General features: G+C 38.7%; 1 protein-coding gene across 15 annotated transcripts in view; it reads right to left on the bottom strand.

Moving 5' to 3' along the window:
* Positions 1-21,264, bottom strand: part of L3MBTL4 (L3MBTL histone methyl-lysine binding protein 4) — a 492,268-nt gene that overhangs the window by 319,172 nt on the left and 151,832 nt on the right. Inside the window, exon 3 of one of the 15 annotated variants that reach the window (XM_072828799.1) lies at positions 5,145-5,239. The exons of the other annotated variants lie outside the window; for them this stretch is intronic. The gene's annotated coding sequence lies outside the window, so the exon portion shown is untranslated. The remainder of the gene's footprint in view (positions 1-5,144; positions 5,240-21,264) is intronic. 15 annotated transcript variants of the gene reach the window in all.

The following is a 21,264-nucleotide window of genomic DNA, read 5'->3' as shown; positions in this document are numbered from 1 at the left end:
ATAGTCCCCTCTCTAAGAAGACCGTTGATAAATGTTAAACATGGGTAGTTTCTTACTCCTCTCAAAGAACAATGAAGACGTTTCTAGGTGAATGACTTGAAAATATCTGTATAATTTCCTTTCGCTTTCATACCTCTTTTGGGAAAGAATATCAGTTAGTACAACCTGATGGAAGGCAATGTGGAAATATACGTCAAAAGCTTTAAAATGTTTTCATATATTTTGAACCAGCAATTCTGCTTCCAGCAATTTGTCTTAATGTGCTTACAGCAAATGTACCCAAGGGGCAAACATGAGGGTTTGTATCCTATTACTCCTCATAATAATGAAACATTGGAAATAAACTACAGGTCCACCAGGTGAGGGTTAATTATATGCATTGCAGACATGTCATTTTAATAATAGGCTGTAAAATTACATTATAAAAGATTAATGGCAGAGAAAGAAAGACTATGTTAATGATACACTACTAGTGGAAAAAACCCAGCAGTTTAGGACAAAATGATACTTTTTGGTAAAATGCATAATAGAAATATGTATTAAAATTATGACTAAAGACTAAAATTACGTAAATCAAAATCTTAAATGAAGTTATCTTTAGTTGCCAGGATTATGGTTCATCTCAATATTCTCTGCACTTTATTTTTCTGCTTTCCAAATTTTCTACATCAATAACCCCCTTCGTAATTCAATAAAAATATCATTTTTAAATAATAAAAATCTGCTGGAAAGGATTGATAATTGTTTTAAATTTATATTTCTATGTCCCAGTAATTGCCCCTCTAGGATTAACATGCTAAGCAGTCACGATAAAAGTTGATAGTAAAAATATACATCACAACATTATCACAGCAAAAACACAGTAGAGTATTAATATGGGAGAAAGGTCAAATAGACTATAATACATGTACATTTACACATAGGCACATATGTACATATGATTATAAAGTTATTAAAAAGTACAGATAGATATAGATTTTTTTTTAGATTCAGATTTTATTTATGTATTTGACACAGAGATAGAGCAGAAGCAGAGGTAGCAGCAGGCAGAGGGAGAGGGAAAAGCTGACTCCTCACAGAGCAGAGCCAGGTGTGGGGCTCAATCCTAGGATCCTGGATCATGACCTGAGCTTAAGGCAGATGCTTAACTGACTGAGCTATCCAGGTGCCCTGAAAACTATATTTTTTAGAGAATTTTCTAGGTTAAGTAAAAATCAAAGTAAGGACAAAAAAACATAAAACACATTATCTTATCCTAAATTTTAAAATATAAATTATTATACACATTGAGATACTCATTTATTCAACATATTTATAAAGCACTTTCTTTGTGCAAGGCCTTACGCATAGATATTTGTCCACACATACAAACACACAGGCACAGAAAAGCAACTGAAAAGGAATAGCAAAATACTAATAGTATCTGTATGTGGATAATGGGACTAATGTAAATATTCTTTCCTTTTTGTTACTTTCTACTGTTTTAAAATTCTCTACAAGTATGATTATCATACACACATACACACAAACACTCACAAACACACACCCATATACACACATCCTGGAGAAGGTTGGCCAAAAAGCGCTATGTGAGTTTTAACAGTTATCTTGCTATAAAATGTTCCTGAAGAATGTACAGATGGTAAAAGGTCAGAACTGCATGAGCATTGGTAGTGACAGGTGGTAAGATGCACCTCTAAGTCAAACATTTGAAACCTCTCAAGACAATAAAGCAACCTGATGGGATAACAAACGCAAAAATCCATCAAGTTGTACAGGAAGAATTCATGTAGACTTTTAACCATTTAAAAAATATTGATGAGCTTAATGTGACAAGAAGTGTGCTGTCCACTGAAATAGAAATATAACCCAGTCCCTGATCCAGTAGATGAAAAATAAACAAATAATGCATACTGTTTTTTTAAAAAAGATTTATTTATTTATTCATGATAGACACAAAGAGAGAGAGAGAAGGGGGGGGCAGAGACACAGGAGGAGGGAGAAGCAGGCTCCATGCCGGGAGCCCGACGCAGGACTTGATCCCGGGACTCCAGGATTGCTCCCTGGGCCAAAGGCAGGCGTTAAACCGCTGAGCCACCCAGGGATCCCCTGCATACTGTTTATCCTTTGATATACACATATATATAATTGACCAAAAGAGAGTAATTTAAGCTCAGAGTGAAATGAAAAAATGAAGTGAAATGAAAAAATCATATCAATTTAGAGTTTAAAACAGACGCAGTATATACATTAATCTTTACTATGTATCAATCACAACATATATGTTCTGGCTAAGAAATACACTTACTAAAGTATGAAAATTTTGAAAAGTATTTTAATCATCAAATAAGGCTGACAGAACTTTCATCAGTGGATTTCCTTGCTTTGTTTGAAAATAATGAGACATCATAGTGTGATTTCCATCAAGGAGCTTACAATCTGTTCAACCATTATAGCCCTTACAGATTTCCTGCCACTTATACCACTATATGAGATATTTTATTTTTCTAAATAGAGAAAGCAATTTGACAAACCCTGAAGATTCCCTAGTAAGATTAGTCAACATCCCTATTTTCACATAAGCATTTTACTACACTACAATTATATGCTTTACAAAAAAAAACGTTATGGCAGTGTTGTCTCTAAAGCAAATATAGATACCTCATTTTCTACAACAGCTGTGTTCTTAAAAAGACTGTGTAATTTCTCAATTTAATCATATTTACCATTGTTATATATTATTATTTTACCAGAATTAAATCATATCCACGATCCTCTCTTATGATCACATAAGACTGTAATAATCCTTTAAGGTTTTACCAGGAAAAGAAAACATGATATCAAAAATAACAACTTTCCATAGGTTCAATATCTATGTAGAGCAAGAGAACTAGGCAGCAACATGTCGCCAGCCAATGAGATGAGGAAATACCGTTCCTCTGCTCCTGGGGCCACACACAAGACTTGTGTCATTACTGACTCTCGGGGGACTCATACCAGCTGAAAGGAATCAGTTTGCTTATTTAGAATTAGGATGTCAATTTCTAAAAATAAAGGATCTTGTTGATATTGTCCATCACCTTATCCCTGGAGCAATAACCATGCCTGCCCATAAATATTTGTTTAATGAATTAAAGGGAAGGAAGGCAGCTGAGATAATACTTTTGGCTTTAAAGTAAATTCAAATATATCTATTTTGACCAACTGGTTTCTCAATTTCCTGGAGAGAAGGAACCAATTATGAATAGTACTGCTTCAGGCACTGAATTTTCTTTATTTTTGATGCAGTTTTCTTGAACATACTACAGATACAACAGTCATTTTATAGAGTATTAGATATGCACACAGGTTTGTAAATCCTAAATTCCATTTCTTTTCACTATACACAGTGGCTAAGCAAAACATCCCAATTATTACTGTTCTGTCACACATTACTAATATAAAATGTGTTTGATTGTACATTACCTGTCACTTAATATACATCTATTATATCCCAGGTACCAAATTATGAGTGTGTGTGTGTGGGGGGGGCATGCATGCATGTACATGATGTAAGCATATATGTGTGAATGTGTATGTTTCCATTTATCCTTTACAACACTGAATATCAGATTTGTAACCTCATAATTACAGGAAACAGGCTTACAGAGGTCACACATCTGGAAAAATCTGTATTTAAACAAAATTTCTAGCACATGCATTCCCACTGTTTGATACTGCCTCACTTTAGCATATGCAGTGAAGATGTAGCAGAAATGCCTATTCATTATTCACCATCTTATATGGGTAAGGCTCATGGCACCCCAAAACAACTACAATAGTACTTTCAAGATAACTGATCAGAGATCACCATAACAAATATAATAATAATGGAAAAATTTAAAATATTGTGAGAATTACCAAACTGTGACCCAGAGACACGGAGTCAGCAAATGCTGTGAGAAAAATAGCACTGACAGACTCGCTTGACGTGGGGTTGCCACAAACCTCCACTGTAATATCTGCAAAGCACAATAAAGTAAGGTATGCCTATATTTATAGCCAAAAGACAAGGTGTCAATACTTGCTGAACAAGTCCTCCCAACTTTAACATTATATTCTGAAAAAAAAATAGAAAATGAATAAATACAGCCTCTACAACAGTACAAAGTTTTTTTTTTTTTAAAAAAAGCTAAATATCCAATGACAGAAGTCAAGTTAATTATGGTTATGAGGCCACATCATATAGCTTTTGCAAATATTAAATTAAGCACAGATAGAGCACAGTTTATATGCACTTCAGCACTAGAACGATTTTTTTATATATGAATAAAAACCATAAGAAAACAAATGAAAATGCCTGGGTTACAATGGTGAGATGTGTCAAGCAAATCAAGATAAAGGCTGACAAATGTGGCCAGTAAAGAAACAGGTACTCTTCAATATTCAGACACTTTAAGACTTACATGGAAAAGGAGCTAAAGAAGCAGCTCCCACGTCCCTTGCATAGGGTGTCACTGAGACAAGGGGTCCAGATACTGCAACATGAGGGCTCAGACACCCTGTTCCTGAGGAGCCCATTTCATGCTGCCATTATGTACTGTACAGCCTGCAGGTGTACCCTTAGGGGAGGTGACACAAAAAGACTCAAGCCTCATCAGAACCCGGGAGGCATAAGAAACTGTCATGACAGCCTCCTGGGGGTGGCCTTCCCAGAGCAGCTCCTCGAGAGCCTCCCATGTTCTCATGTGCCAGGAAGATCACAGGGCACTCTGTCAGATTGAGATCATCTGCGGGTAAGCTCATCTACCTGGCCAACTGCATATGTGCACTGTTGCCAAGACACCATAGCAGAGCCACTCCCCTACAAAAGGGGATAGGTTGGACTTAAAAAACAAACAAACAAACAAAAAAAACAACAACCCAGAAACATGACACCTTTCCCTGTGTGGAAACAAGTAGGGCCATCTCTCTCTGAGCAGCACTAGGTGGTGGTGGTGGATGTGTGTTTCCTTTCTTATAAAGCAAAGAAGATCCCTCAATGTATCTGCAAACCCATGCCATTTGGTTTACATGGCCTCAGCCAAATATGCATTATCAGCAAAAACTGCCACACTTCCTTCACAAAAAGCAGCAATTTGTGCCTGCCAAGATGACATACTTACACTTTACCACCTCAGTGAATTTTGCTTTGTTGTTCTACACACACCTTGAGGTTTGTTGGCTTATTCATCAGATTAGCAAGAGCAAAGGCTGGGAACTAAAAGCAAAGAACACAGAAAAAAATACTTGAAGAAACTTCTCAGGAGTTGAAGTCACTGTACATGTCACACATCCACAGCATGCTCGCCACCTCTGCACTTTTTTTAAACCATGGTCATGAACCAGTGTCCTCCTCCAGTGACCACAATCACTTTTCTTGCCTGCAACTGTAGGTATAAGCCTATCGAAATGATCAAAAAGAATGTGTGGATGAGAACCATACTGAGTGCAGCCAAAGCTGCCACCAGACCATTCACAGTGAAGTCAGATCCAGAAATAATAGTCCAGGGAAGACAGTGCTGGAAGAGAGGATTCAACTTTGGACAGTGGACTTGGAGGGTCAATTGCTGAGAAAAACAAATCCAACAGGGTGACGAAACAAAGGAGCAAAGTAGAACACAAGTCACAAGTCAAAGAAAGGCAGGGTCAGTGCATGGACAAGTTGAAGGCTGGTGCTGTGACTCATTTTCTTAATGGTGTGCCCATATGGTATTAATGAATGCATGGGTACACTTCACTGAACCAGGCCATGTCCTTACAGGGAGCAGAACACTGAAACACTGGAGTTCTAGCTCTTGAAAGTATTCCTTTTACAAAATGCTCACAACATCAAATAGGGTTAGGCAGCAATATTACCCTATAAAAGGGGCTCATACAATGAATGTAGTATATCCCAGATCAGATACTCTTAATACTGAGAGTATTTTTCAATTCTGTAAACCACAGATACCTCCTATTTTATCATTTCAGATTTGGAGTTCTGAATAATTGAGTTTACTTAACTTTAAAAAACCTTTACTTCGTATCTAAATTTTTCAGATGAGTACTCTTCCACCTGTGTTAGAGGTTTTGTTCTCAACTCTTATTAAAATCCGTAACACATAAAGCCTAGCACGCTATTTAAATATGGAAAGATTAAAAAAAATAAAAATAAAAATAAATAAATAAATATAGAAAGAAGCCTTAGTTGTCATCTAACATTGTGATTTTTTTCAAACTTTTCATTTCTCTCAAGCATGGCCCCATTTTTCCTCATAAAAATATCCTACGAGGAGCCCTGATATTAGAAAGCCCCCCAGGGCAACTGCTCTGGCTGCTTCATGCTCTGCCCACTCAGTCTCCCATCTACCCCTCTAAGGGAATCACAGATTGAAAAACTGCTCAAAGACAAACCCTTCACTTCAGCAATAGGAAGAGTCATTTCTAGAAAATTGCACAATATTTATTAGTAATTCCCTGAACTAAAATTAAAAATGGCAGGGGGTAAAAAGTGAAGAAATTATCATTTTTAAGGACAGGACCATGTAAATCCTAAGGCTCATGTTGCAGAGCAATACCTTTCTAATTTCCTTAGCCGTAAACACAGCTCTTCACACCAGTATTCCAACTTCATTTCAGAAGGTGTGCCGCATATAGCTCTATTAGGTGACAACTTGGGATGTGTGAGAAAAACAACTGTCAGTTGCAACCAGCGCATCTTATTACACACTGATGTAAATAATGCCTTCTTTTGGGGCACCAACCAGAATGATGCAGGTTGCCTAATGTTAGCAGCTTATCACTGCAGGGTAACCATCTTTGAAGCAGGAGCTCCCTAACCCACTCTTTCCAAACACCCACACTTTAATAACTCTGCCATGCCACTTGTCCATGGTCTGCTAACACATTTTTCACTTGCACATTCAACCTGCTTCTCATTTCAGTACAACTGAACTCAGCTCATCTCCCTAGACAAAGCAGGTACCATGTGCTGGAGACATACAAGGAGCTTGACACCTGTCCCCACATGGCATACATGCAGACAAATGTCACACCCAACCTGACATATGGCAGGACTCAGTGTTTTTGGTGAATAAACAAGAAGACATGAGTGCTAATCAGCACTAGTTAGGAAACCCAAACAATGTGTCTGGGAACAAAATGAAGGAGGATTAATTATGAACAGGGAAAGCTTCCTGGAGACCATTGCTTTCTGAGACAAATTTAACAGGCAATTCAAGGAGGAGCAGCAGGAGCAAAGGAAGAGAAGCTGGCAAGCAGAGAGCTGCTTCTGCAAATGCCAGAGTCTGATGAGCACTAACATAAAGCTTGTAGGGGTACAAAGAACAGAAGGCTGGGCTGCTAGATTGCAAGGAGGCAAAAATACAATCAGGAAAGTTCCTGAAAGTCTGCCTAAGGAGCCTGATATTTATTCTTGTGATTTAGAGAAGCATCAGAGCCTTCTGAGTGGTAAGCAGTACCATCAGAACGCACTAAGCAGTGCAAGATAAGGATGAAGCAGATGTAAGGGACGAAGACCACAGGCTGACAATGACAACAAAACAGATTTGGCAAGAGAGAGTGTAGATGTTCCCTAAAGAAAAAGTGGGGACAAAACCAAGGGACAATGTAGGAATTAAACTAACAGACTACTGCAAACAACTGCTTGAGGTGGGGTGGTATAGGGAGAAGGTTGAGATGATCTTGAGGTTCAGTCCTGGATACTCAGGAAGAGACTGGCAAGTTCAGGGAGCATCACAGATGTTGTAGAAAACATTATTTTCATAGATGTTGAATTTTAGGTCTCTGGAATAATCTGGGTGTATATATCCAACAAAAGGCAGTTGCAAATTTTTCAGAAACAATGGGAGAAATCTCAAGAAAGAAACAAAGATAGAAATTTAATGTTCACATCAGAGGTAAGTGAGAAGCTGGAGAAGCACAAAGAGAACTCAGGGTTAGAAAGAGTGCAAGGAGATATACAAAACTTGGGAGCTAGAGGGGCAAAGGGCTCCCCAAAGGCTGGAGGATCTAAACCATCAAGTGTTAAGGAAGGTCAAGTGAGACTAAGTAGGGAGAAGAAGACACTGGGTTTGGCAGCCAGGGTGTTGCTGTGATCTCACAGGGGGAAAGATGTCAGTGGAAGGATGAGATCATAGGTGAGACTCAAGTGGTCAAAGAGTGAGAAAGAGGCCTGGTGAAAGCTGCAAGTATGGGCTACACCTGGAGAGGTCTGTTAAGTGAAAAGGTAGGAAACAAGGAATGAGCACTGGTGTAAGAAGTCTGCAGGTGACACAGGAGTTAAGACTGTAAGCATGGTCTGTGATAAAGACAAGGTTCATAGGTATGCATATGGAAATGCATTCTGGAAAGCTCAAAGAACCATGAGATTCCAATCATGAGGAGCCTTGTAGGGCAACACAGAGAAAACTAAGGTGAGCCATGTATGCTCACTGATTCAAGAAACAGAATCTTCTATGACAGAGTCCCTGTGTGTTATTAGGGGCTAATGATTCAAAGATGAATAAAATATAATATTTGCTTCTTGGTGAGCTCAGGTCCTGAGTACAAAGCTTGCCTGGCTCTGGGGACCAGTGTGTCACAGAAATCCTTGAATCTTTCTGCACTTTAGAAGCTAAGAGAAATCATTAAACACCACTGAGACATTTTTTTCTGAATAGGAAATCTTTATTAAGTAATTTTCAAAGGAGACAGGCAAAATGGCAGAAGACCCTCCTCGTTTCATCTGGTCTCCTAAATGTAGCTGGATAACTATCAAACCATTCTGAACATCTATGAATTCAACCTGAGATGTAAAGAAAGAACAACTGAAACTCTACAAATAGAAAAGCGACAACTTTTTGCAAGTGTGTATCTTGCTTGGGTCATAGTTGATATTCCTGACTCTGCTCACACGTACAGCCTTTCTGCACTTGACAAAATGATGAGAAGGAGGAATTCACCACAAAAGAAAGAACAAGTGGTAATACCCTCTGTCACAGATCTAATGAATATGGGTTTAAGTAAAATGTCGGAGATGGAGTTCAGGATTACAATTATAAAGTTATTAGCTGGGCTTTGAAAAAAAGCATAGACTCTAGAGAAATTAAGTACAAAACTGAGATCTAATCAGGCCAAAATTAAAAATACTCTGAGATGCAGTCCAAATTGGATGCTCCAATAGCTACAGTAAATGAGCCAGAGGAAAGGATAAGTGACATAGAAGAAAAGCTGATGCAAAGGAAGGAATGCAAGAAAAAGAGAGAAAAACAACTAAGAGCCCACAAGGAGAGGATCCAAGAAATAAATGACAGCTTGAAAAAAATAACATCCAAATTACTGGAATTCCAGAGGGCCAGAGAGAGAGACAGATAGGACCAGATGGTATATTTGAGCAAATCATAGCTGAGAACTTCCCTAATCTGGGGAAGGAAACAGGCATTGATATCCAAGAGACAGAGAGGACCCCTCCCCCAAATCAACAAAAGTAGATCAACAGCCCAACATATAACAGTGAAGCTTGCAAATTTCAGAGATAAAGAGAAAATCCTGAAAGCAGGTCAAGACAAGAAATTCCTAACATAAAGTGAGAGAAATATTAGATTAACAACAGATCTATCCACAGAGACCTGGCAGGCCAGAAAGGGCTGGTATGACATATTCAACGTACTAAATGAGAAAAACATGCAGCCAAGAATATTTTATCCAATACTACTTTCATTCAGAATGGAAGGAGAGATAATATAAGAGCTTCCAGGATAGACAGAAACTGAAAGAATATGTGACTACCAAGACAGCCTTGCAAGAAATATTAAGGGGGATCCTGTAAGCAAAGAGGGAGCCCAAAGAAACAGAGATAATCTGCAGAAACAGTAACTGTACAGGTAATACAATGGCACTAAATTCATATCTTTCAATAGTTACTCTAAATGTGAATGAGCTAAATGGTCCAGTCAAAAGACACAGGGTATAAAGAAAAGCAAGACTCATCCATATGCTGGTCTACAAGAGACTCAGTTTAGACCTAAAGCCATCTTCAGATTGAAAAGGGGTGGAGAACCATTTGCCATTCAAATGGACATCAAAAGAAAGATGGGGTAGCAACATTCATATAAGATAAATTAGATTTTAAACCTAAGACTGTAGTAAGAGATGAATAGGGACACTATATTGTGCTTAAAGAGTCTATGCAACAAGATCTAACAATTATAAATATTTATAACTCTATTTTGAGAGCAGCCAATTATATCAACCAATTAATAACCAAAGTAAAGAAACACATAGATAATAATACATTAATAGTAGGAGACTTCAACACTGCAATTTCAGGGACAGATAATTTAAGAAGACCAACAAAAAAACAAGGGTTTTGAATGACACAATGGGCTAGGTGGACTTCATAGAGTATACAGAATGTTGCATCCTAATGCAACAGAATACACATTCTTCTTGACTGCACATGGAACTTTTTGCAGAATAGACCACATATTGGGTCACAAATCAGGTCTCAAGCAATACCAAAAGACTGAGATTCTTCCCTGCATATTTTCAGAAAAAAAAAGAAAGAAAGAAAAGAAACTAGAACTCAATCACAAGAGGAAATTTGGAAAGAACTCAAATACATGGAGATCAAATAGCATCATACCAAAAAATGAATGGGTCAACCAGGAAATTAGAGAAGAATTAAAAAGATTTATGCAAACTAATGAAAATGAAAGCACAACTGTTCTAAACCTTTGGGATACAGCAAAGATAGTCCTAAGAGGGAAGTACATTTCAATACAAGCCTCTTACAAACAATCAGAAAAATCTCAAATACACAAACTTTACACCTAAAGAAGCTGGAGAAAGAACAGCAAATAAAGCCTAAACCAAGCAGAAGAGAAATAATAAAGATTAGAGAAAAACTCAATGAAATAGAGACCATAACTACAGAACAGGAAACCAGGAATGGTTCTTTGAAAGAATTAATCAGATAGATAAACCCCCTAGCCAGACTTATTAAAAAGAAAAGAGGAAGGACTCAAATTAATAAAATCATGAAGAGGAGAGATTACAACTAACACCAAGGAAATACAAACAATTTTAAGAATGTATTATGAGCAACTATATACAAAAATATTAGGCAATATGAATAAATGTATGCATTCCTAGAAACATATAAACTCCAAAACTGCAACAGGAAGAAATAGAAATCCTGAACAGACCCATAACCAGCAAGGAAACTGAGATAGCAACCAAAAACTTCCCAAAAAACAAGAGTCCAGGGCCAGATGGCTTCCTAGGGGAATTCTACCAAACATTTAAGGAAGAAATAATACCTATTTTACTAAAGCTGTTTCAAAAGGTAGAAATGGAAAGAAAACTTCCAAACTTGTTCTATGAGACCAACATTACCTTAATCCCAAAACCAGACAATGACCCTACCAAAAAGGAGAAATACAGACCAATGTCCCTGATGAACACGGATGTCAAAATTCTCACCAAAATACTAGCCAATAGGATCCAACAGTATATTAAAAAACTGATTCACCACCTGGGATTTATTCCTGGGATGCAAGGGTGGTTAACATCTGCAAATCAATCAATATGATGCATTACATTAATAAAAGAAAAGAACAATTATGATCCTCTCAGTAGACACAGAAAAAGCATTTGAAAAAGAACAGCATCCTTTCTTGATTAAAACTCTTCATGATGTAGGGATAGAGGGCATATACCTCAACATCATAAAAAGCCATCTATGAAAAGCCCACAGCGAATATCATCTTCAATGGGGAAAAACTGAGAGCTTTTCCCTTAGGGTCAGGAACATGGCAGGGATGTCCACTACCACCCTGCTGTTCAAAATAGTATTAGATGTCTTAGCTTCAGCAATTAGACATAAAAAAAGAAATAAAAGGTATCCAAATTGGCAAAGAAGAGGTCAAACTCTCCCTCTTTGCAGATGACTTGATATTCTGTATGGAAAACCCAAAAGACTCTACCCTCAAATTGCTAGAACTCATACAGGAATTCATCAAAGTATGTGAAACAGATGATAAGATAAATAAGTAAAATACATGGTGTATCAGGTGGCACTAAGGGCTAAAGAGAAAATAAAACAGAAATCAGGTAGGCAGTATTAGCAGCAGGTAGGGCTCTATAATTTTAATATGATGATTTCTCATGAGAAACAATGCAGGTAAAAAGATGATGGAATGGCATCTTTAATGTAACAAAATCCATACTATAAAGTAATATTATGTATCCAATAAAAATATCCTCCAAAAAGAGTGAAATAGCATTTTCAGATTAAATAAAAACTCATTTTGACATGGCTATCATTTCTTTCACAGAATATAGTATCCACTCCAACCAAGTTTTAGATCACTCCTAGAGAATTCACTTTACTCTCCTAGAAATATTCTTTTAAAACCCTTTTTCTTGGGATCCCTGGGTGGCGCAGCGGTTTGGCGCCTGCCTTTGGCCCAGGGCGCGATCCTGGAGACCCGGGATCGAATCCCACGTCGGGCTCCCGGTGCATGGAGCCTGCTTCTCCCTCTGCCTATGTCTCTGCCTCTCTCTCTCTCTGTGTGACTATCATAAATAAATAAATAAATAAATAAATAAATAAAACCCTTTTTCTTGAAAAAATATAAATCTTTATCTATTTTTAATTCATTTTTATGTAGATAGATGGCCAGTTTGAAAAGAATCTTTTTTTTAATACTAAATTTATTTTTTATTGGTGTTCAATTTGCCAACATACAGAATAACACCCAGTGCTCATCCTGTCAAGTGCCCACCTCAGTGCCCGTCACCCATTCACTCCCACCCCCCGCCCTCCTCCCCTTCCATCACCCCTAGTTCGTTTCCCAGAGTTAAGAGTCTTTATGTTCTGTCTCTCTTTCTGATATTTCCCACACATTTCTTCTCCTTTCCCTTATATTCCCTTTCACTATTATCTATATTCCCCAAATGAATGACAACATACACTGTTTGTCCTTCTCCGATTGACTTACTAACTCAGCATAATACCCTCCAGTTCCATCCACGTTGAAGCAAATGGTGGGTATTTGTCATTTCTAATGGCTGAGTAATATTCCATTGTATACATAAACCACATCTTCTTTATCCATTCATCTTTCGATGGACACCGAGGCTCCTTCCACAGTTTGGCTATTGTGGACATTGTTGCTAGAAACATCAGGGTGCAGGTGTCCCGGCGTTTCATTGCATCTGTATCTTTGGGGTAAATCCCCAGCAGTGCAATTGCTGGGTCATAGGGCAGGTCTATTTTTAGCTCTTTGAGGAACCTCCACACAGTTTTCCAGAGTGGCTGCACCAGTTCACATTCCCACCAACAGTGTAAGAGGGTTCCCTTTTCTCCGCATCCTCTCCAACATTTGTGGTTTCCTGCCTTGTTAATGTTCCCCATTCTCACTGGTGTGAGGTTGTATCTCATTGTGGTTTTGATTTGTATTTCCCTGATGGCAAGTGATGCAGAGCATTTTCTCATGTGCGTGTTGGCCATGTCTATGTCTTCCTCTGTGAGATTTCTGTTCATGTCTTTTGCCCATTTCATGATTGGATTCTTTGTTTCTTTGCTGTTGAGTTTAATAAGTTCTTTATAGATCTTGGAAACTAGCCCTTTATCTGATACGTCATTTGCAAATATCTTCTCCCATTCTGTAGGTTGTCTTTGAGTTTTGTTGACTGTATCCTTTGCTGTGCAAAAGCTTCTTATCTTGATGAAGTCCCAATAGTTCATTTTTGCTTTTGTTTCTTTTGCCTTCGTGGATGTATCTTGCAAGAAGTTACTGTGGCCGAGTTCAAAAAGGGTGTTGCCTGCATTCTCCTCTAGGATTTTGATGGAATCTTGTCTCACATTTAGATCTTTCATCCATTTCGAGTTTATCTTTGTGTATGGTGTAAGAGAATGGTCTAGTTTCATTCTTCTGCATGTGGATGTCCAGTTTTCACAGCACCATTTATTGAAGAGACTGTCTTTCTTCCAATGGGTAGTCTTTCCTCCTTTATCGAATATTACTTGACCATAAAGTTGAGGGTCCACTTCTGGATTCTCTATTCTGTTCCATTGATCTATGTGTCTGTTTTTGTGCCAGTACCACACTGTCTTGATGACCACAGCTTTGTAGTACAACCTGGAATCTGGCATTGTGATGCCCCCAGCTATGGTTTTCTTTTTTAAAATTCTCCTGGCTATTCGGGTCTTTTCTGATTCCACACAAATCTTAAAATAATTTGTTCTAACTCTCTGAAGAAAGTCCATGGTATTTTGATAGGGATTGCATTAAACGTGTAAATTGCCCTGGGTAACATCGACATTTTCACAATATTAATTCTGCCAATCCATGAGCATGGAATATTTTTCCATCCCTTTGTGTCTTCCTCAATTTCTTTCAGAAGTGTTCTATACTTTTTAGGGTATAGGTCCTTTACCTCTTTGGTTAGGTTTATTCCTAGGTATCTTATGCTTTTGGGTGCAATTGTAAATGGGATTGACTCCTTAATTTCTCTTTCTTCAGTCTCATTGTTAGTGTATAGAAATGCCACTGACTTCTGGGCATTGATTTTGTATCCTGCCACGCTGCCAAATTTCTGTATGAGTTCTAGCAATCTTGGGGTGGAGGCTTTTGGGTTTTCTACGTAGAGTATCACGTCATCCGCAAAGAGGAAGACTTTGACTTCTTCTTTGGCAATTTGAATGCCTTTAATGTCTTTTTGTTGTCTGATTGCTGAGGCTGGGACTTCCAGTACTATGTTGAATAGCAGTGGTGAGAGTGGACATCTCTGTCTTGTCCTGATCTTAAGGGAAAGGCTCCCAGTGCTTCCCCATTGAGAATGATATTTCCTGTGGGCTTTTCATAGATGGCTTTTAAGATGTCGAGGAATGTTCCCTCTATCCCTACACTCTGAAGAGTTTTGATCAGGAATGGATGCTATATTTTGTCAAATGCTTTCTCTGCACCTAATGAGAGGATCATATGGTTCTTGGTTTTTCTCTTGCTGATATGATGAATCACATTGATTATTTTACGAGTGTTGAACCAGCCTTGCATCCCGGGGATAAATCCCATTTGGTCATGGTGAATAATCTTCTTAATGTATTGTTGGATCCTATTGGCTAGTATCTTGTTGAGAATTTTTGCATCCATGTTCATCAGGGATATTGCTCTGTAATTCTCCTTTTTGGTGCGGTCTTTGTCTGCTTTTGGAATTAAGGTGATGCTGGCCTCATAGAACGAATTTGGAAGTACTCCATCTCTTTCTATCTTTCCAAACAGCTTTAGTAGAACAGGTATGATTTCTTCTTTAAACGTTTGATAGAATTCCCCTGGGAAGCCATCTGGCCCTGGACTTTTGTGTCTTGGGAGGTTATTGATGACTGCTTCAATTCTTCAATTTCCTCCCTGGTTATTGGCCTGTTCAGGTTTTCTTTCTTTTCTTTTTTTTTTTTTTTTAAACCATCATTATCTCCTGTTTTTTTTTATTTATTTTTTATTGGTGTTCAATTTACTAACATACAGAATAACCCCCAGTGCCCGTCACCCATTCACTCCCACCCCCCGCTCTCCTCCCCTTCTGCCACTCCTCATTCGTTTCCCAGAGTTAGCAGTCTTTACGTTCTGTCTCCCTTTCTGATATTTCCCACACATTTCTTCTCCCTTCCCTTATATTCCCTCTCACTATTATTTATATTCCCCAAATGAATGAGAACACATAATGTTTGTCCTTCTCCGACTGACTTACTTCACTCAGCATAATATCCTCCAGTTCCATCCACGTTGAAGCAAATGGTGGGTATTTGTCATTTCTAATAGCTGAGTAATATTCCATTGTATACATAAACCACATCTTCTTTATCCATTCATCTTTCGTTGGACACCGAGGCTCCTTCCACAGTTTGGCTATCGTGGCCATTGCTGCTAGAAACATCGGGGTGCAGGTGTCCCGGCGTTTCACTGCATCTGTATCTTTGGGGTAAATCCCTAACAGTGCAATTGCTGGGTCGTAGGGCAGGTCTATTTTTAACTCTTTGAGGAACCTCCACACAGTTTTCCAGAGAGGCTGCACCAGTTCACATTCCCACCAACAGTGTAAGAGGGTTCCCTTTTCTCCGCACCCTCTCCAACATTTGTTGTTTCCTGCCTTGTTAATTTGCCCCATTCTCACCGGTGTAAGGTGGTATCTCATTGTGGTTTTGATTTGTATTTCCCTGATGGCAAGTGATGCAGAGCATTTTCTCATATGCATGTTGGCCATGTCTATGTCTTCCTCTGTGAGATTTCTCATCATGTCTTTTGCCCCTGTTCAGGTTTTCAATTTCTTCCTGTTCCAGTTTTGGTAGTTTGTGGCTTTCCAGGAATGCATCCATTTCTTCTAGATTGCCTAATTTATTGGCGTATAGCTGCTCATAATATGTTTTTAAAATCGTTTGTATTTCCTTGGTGTTGGTAGTGATCTCTCCTTTCTAATTCATGATTTTATTAATTTGAGTCTTCTCTCTCTTCTTTTTAATAAGGCTGGCTAATGGTTTATCTATCTTATTAATTCTTTCAAAGAACCAACTCCTGGTTCTGTTGATCTGTTCCAAAGTTCTTCTGGTCTCGATTTCGTTGATTTCTGCTCGAATTTTAATTAACTCTCTTCTTCTGTTGGGTGTAGGATCTATCTGCTGTTTTTTCTCTAGCTCCTTTAGGTGTAAGGTTAGCTTTTGTATTTGAGTTCTTTCCAGTATTTGAATGGATGCTTGCATTGCGATGTATTTCCCCCTCAGGACTGCTTTTGTTGCATCCCAAAGATTTTGAACGGTTGTATCTTCATTCTCATTAGTTTCCATGAATCTTTTTAATTCTTCCTTAATTTCCTGGTTGAGTCTTTCATCTTTTAGCAGGATGGTCCTTAACCTCCACATGTTTGAGATCCTTCCAAAATTCTTGTTGTGATTTAATTCTAATTTCAAGGCATTATTGTCTGAGAATATGCAGGGGATGATCCCAATCTTTAGGTATCAGTTCAGACCCGATTTGTGACCCAGTACGTGGTCTATTCTGGAGAAAGTTCCATGTGCACTTGAGAAGAATGTGTTCAGTTGAGTTTGGATGTAAAGTTCTGTAGATATCTGTGAAATCCATCTGGTCCAGTGTATCATTTAAAGCTCTTGTTTCTTTGGAGATGTTGTGCTTAGAAGACCTATCGAGTATAGAAAGAGCTAGATTGAAGTCACCAAGTATAAGTGTATAATTATCTAAGTATTTCTTCACTTTGGTTATTAATTGATTTATATATTTGGCAGCTCCCACATTCGGGGCATATATATTGAGGATTGTTAAGTCCTCTTGTTGGATGGATCCTTTAAGTATGATATAGTGTCCCTCTTCATCTCTCACTACAGTCTTCGGGGTAAATTTTAGTTTATCTGATATGAGGATGGCTACCCCTGCTTTCTTTTGAGGACCATCTGAATGGTAAATGGTTCTCCAACCTTTTATTTTCAGGCTGTAGGTGTCCTTCTGTCTAAAATGAGTCTCTTGTAGACAGCAAATAGATGGGTCCTGCTTTTTTATCCAGTCTGAAACCCTGCGCCTTTTGATGGGGTCATTAAGCCCGTTCTCGTTCAGAGTTACTATTGAGAGATAAGAGCTTAGTGTCACCATGATATCTATTCAGTCCTTGTTTTTGTGGATTTTTCACTGAACTTCTTCTTAAAGGGGAATTTTTAAGAGTCCCACTTAATATTTCTTGCAGAGCTGGTTTGGAGGTCACATATTCTTTCAGTTCCTGCCTGTCTTGGAAGCTCTTTATCTCTTCTTCCATTTTGAATGAGAGCCTTGCTGGATAAAGTATTCTTGGTTGCATGGTCTTCTCATTTAGAACACTGAATATATCCTGCCAGCCCTTTCTGGCCTGCCAGGTCTCTGTGGAGAGGTCTGCCGTTACCCTAATACTCCTCCCCATAAAAGTCAGGGATTTCTTGTCTCTTGCTACTTTAAGGATCTTCTCTTTATCTTTGGAATTTTCAATGACAAGAATAATCTATTAGAGAGTCTACGCTTGTTCTCCTGAGCAGATTTACCAGTATGTACTACATATATTAACCTATATATAATATATCACATACTCGCATCTCTTTCTGGTTTGTCTATTCTGTACCATAGATCCTTGTCTGTTACTAAACAACTGGAATGTTGGGGAGTTTAGTGTAACTTTAACTAAGTTAATATAAAACCAATTGGGATTCTACTTTGGAACTGAATTAAATGTTAATTTGGGAGCTTCTGTGGAAGAAGGTGGAGGAGGTGGATCCTAAGCTCATCTCATCCCATGGATACAGCTATTCATACATCCCATGGATACAGCTAGGTAACTCTCAGATCAGTGTAAATAACCCAGAAAATGACCCAAAGACTGGCAGAACAGACTCTCCACAGCTACATGTAGAGAAGAGGTCACATGAAGAGGGTATAAAGGGCAGAGACATGGTAGGGAGCTAAACAAATGCATGACTGTCCACAGGAGGGAGAATACTGTGGGTACAGAGATGGGAAAGAACAGACTCTCACCCCAGGGGAGCTCCTTGGAAGATGAGTCCCCATAACATTCGGCTTTGAAAACTAGAGAGGCCGAATTTCATTGAGTTCCTATAGCCAGCAGGACTTAAAATCTGGAACATTAAAAATCAGCAGGTTCAGCTCTGGAGATGCTGAGAGGGCAAGAGGAAACTGAGTTCCCATCTTTAAAGAGACAGCACAACAAACATCCTTGAGAAGATACAGCATATAAGCAGCAGTTTGAAAAACAACTGGGATATACAGAAGAGTAATCTGTTTACTAATCTCAGAGCCTATGCTGGAAGAGCAGAGATTGTTGAGAGACCTCTGGAACAAAGTAGCTGGTGGATGTCATTTCCATTCTCCGTCTGCCAATATAAACACACAGCCACCCACAGGAACCAATGCAGTGCTGACACTTGCTATCTACTTGCTAACATCACACGTACCCTCCCTCACACTTTTGCAAAACCACCGTCTTCAACTCAGCCTGCCTCAGTCCTGCAGACGAGCACAAATCTCGCTAAAACCACACCTCCAGCTCCACACACTTCTGTAGTCCTGTACCTTTCAATATACTCAGCCAGAGCCCATCCAAACTAGGCAGCAACCTGGCAGGGTGCAAGCAGCCCCAACGGGAGCCAGCATCACTCCAGAGTGACTCTTGCCCTAGGGAGAGGGGAGAGATAACCATACACACCAGTCAGATTGCAGATGCCACAGCAGACAGCTGCTCTGACTGCAGGCTCTGCCCATCAACAAAAGCTTGTCAGTGGACAACACAGGGAAAGTACCCTGCAGCCTGGTGCTACTGCATCACTGGCAACTGCCTGGTCTAATTCAATTTAAGCCCAAGGCACTTCCAGACTGGCCCAGTAACAACAGAGGGACCAACACTACCCACAATAGGCAAAGAGAGCCACTGCAGACACCTGGACCAAAGGAAAAGGTAGCTCAGCCACAACAGTAAAGCACACACAACATACATAGTTTACACTCTGGAAGCACCAGGTTTTCTTGATCAGGAGACACTGCAGGGCATCAGGGCATAGCAGGATCTCTTCCACATAAAGTCACTATTTTCGGGATCCCTGGGTGGCGCAGTGGTTTGGCGCCTGCCTTTGGCCCAGGGCGCGATCCTGGAGACCCGGGATCAAATCCCATATCGGGCTCCCGGTGCATGGAGCCTGCTTCTCCCTCTGCCTGTGTCTCTGCCTCTCTCTCTCTCTCTGTGACTATCATAAGTAAATAAAATAAAATAAAATAAAATAGTCACTACTTTCAAGAACAGGTGATGTAGCTGATTTTCCTAACATAGAGACACAGAGAGTCAGTCAAGCTGAGGGGACAGAAAAATATATGTCACAAATGAAAGAGAAACATGCACAAATAATACACTTGATAGAGAATTTATTTTTTTAAAATTTTTATTTATTTATGTGAACGTTATAATAACAGGCATAATAACGTTCACATTACAGGAATCTCAGATGAACAAGAGAGATAGATAAAGGGGGGCAGAAAATTTATTTAAGGAATAGCAGGAAACCTCCTGACTCTGGGGAAGGCAAGAGAAATGCAAGTACAGGAGGTGCAGAGATTCCCCAACTAAATCAACCCACAGACATGCACAGAAAGGCACATAGCAATTAAAGTGGCAAAAAGTAGTGATAAAGACAGAATTCTGAGAGCAGCAAGAGAAAATAGTTACATATGTGGGAAACCATATAAAGCTATCAGTAGATTTTTCAGAAGAAACTTTGTAGCCCAGAAGAAAGGGCCATAGTATATTCAAAGCGCTGAAAGGGAAAAATATGCATCCAAGAATACTTTATCTAGGAAGGCTCTCTTTCAGAATAGGAGATAGAGTCTTTCATGACCACTACAGACCTACAAGAAATGTTAAAGGGGCCGCTCTGAGTGAGAAGGAAAGATCAAAGCAAGAGTAGGAAACAGCAGCAAAATAAGTATGTATCTAAAAATCAGTCAAGAAATTCAAAATAAAAAGATGTTAAAGTCTGACACCATATACCTAAAATGTGGAGAGAAAAGGGGTAATAACGGGCTCAAACTTAAGTGACCATCAATTTAATGTACACTGCTATATGCAGAAGATGTTACATATAAATCAAATGGTAACCACAATTCAAAAACAAGTAATAGCGATGCAGAAAACAAACAGAAAATAATCCAATTATATCACTAAAGAAAGCCAACTAGCCACGAGAGAAGAGAACAAGAGAAGAAAGGAACAGGGAAAAACTATAAGAACAATCATAAAATAAGTAACAAAATGGCAATAAATATATATATAACATTATTACCTTGACTGTCAATGAACTAAATGCCCTAATCATAATACACAGGGTGATAGAAGGGATTAAAAAAAAGACACATCTATATTCTTCCTATAAGAGACTCATTTCAGACCTAAATTAGATACGTGCAAATTTAAAGTGAAGAGATGGAGAAGAATTTATCATGCAAATAGATGTGAAAAGAAAGCCAGGGTAGCAATACTTATATTGAACAAAATAGACTTTAAAAACAAAGACTGTAAAAAGAGACAAAGAAGGACACTAGATAATCATTAAAGGGACAACTCAACAAGAAGACGTAACAATTGTATTTTTGCACACAGCACGGGAGCACACAAATACTTAAAACAGTTAATAACAAACACAAAGAAAGTAAGCAATTATAATAC

This window comes from Canis lupus, chromosome 6 (assembly GCF_048164855.1).
Source record: "Canis lupus baileyi chromosome 6, mCanLup2.hap1, whole genome shotgun sequence".
NCBI lineage: Eukaryota > Metazoa > Chordata > Mammalia > Carnivora > Canidae > Canis > Canis lupus.
The sequence above is the reverse complement of the archived record's forward strand: the minus strand, read 5'-3'. Positions and strand labels throughout refer to the sequence as shown.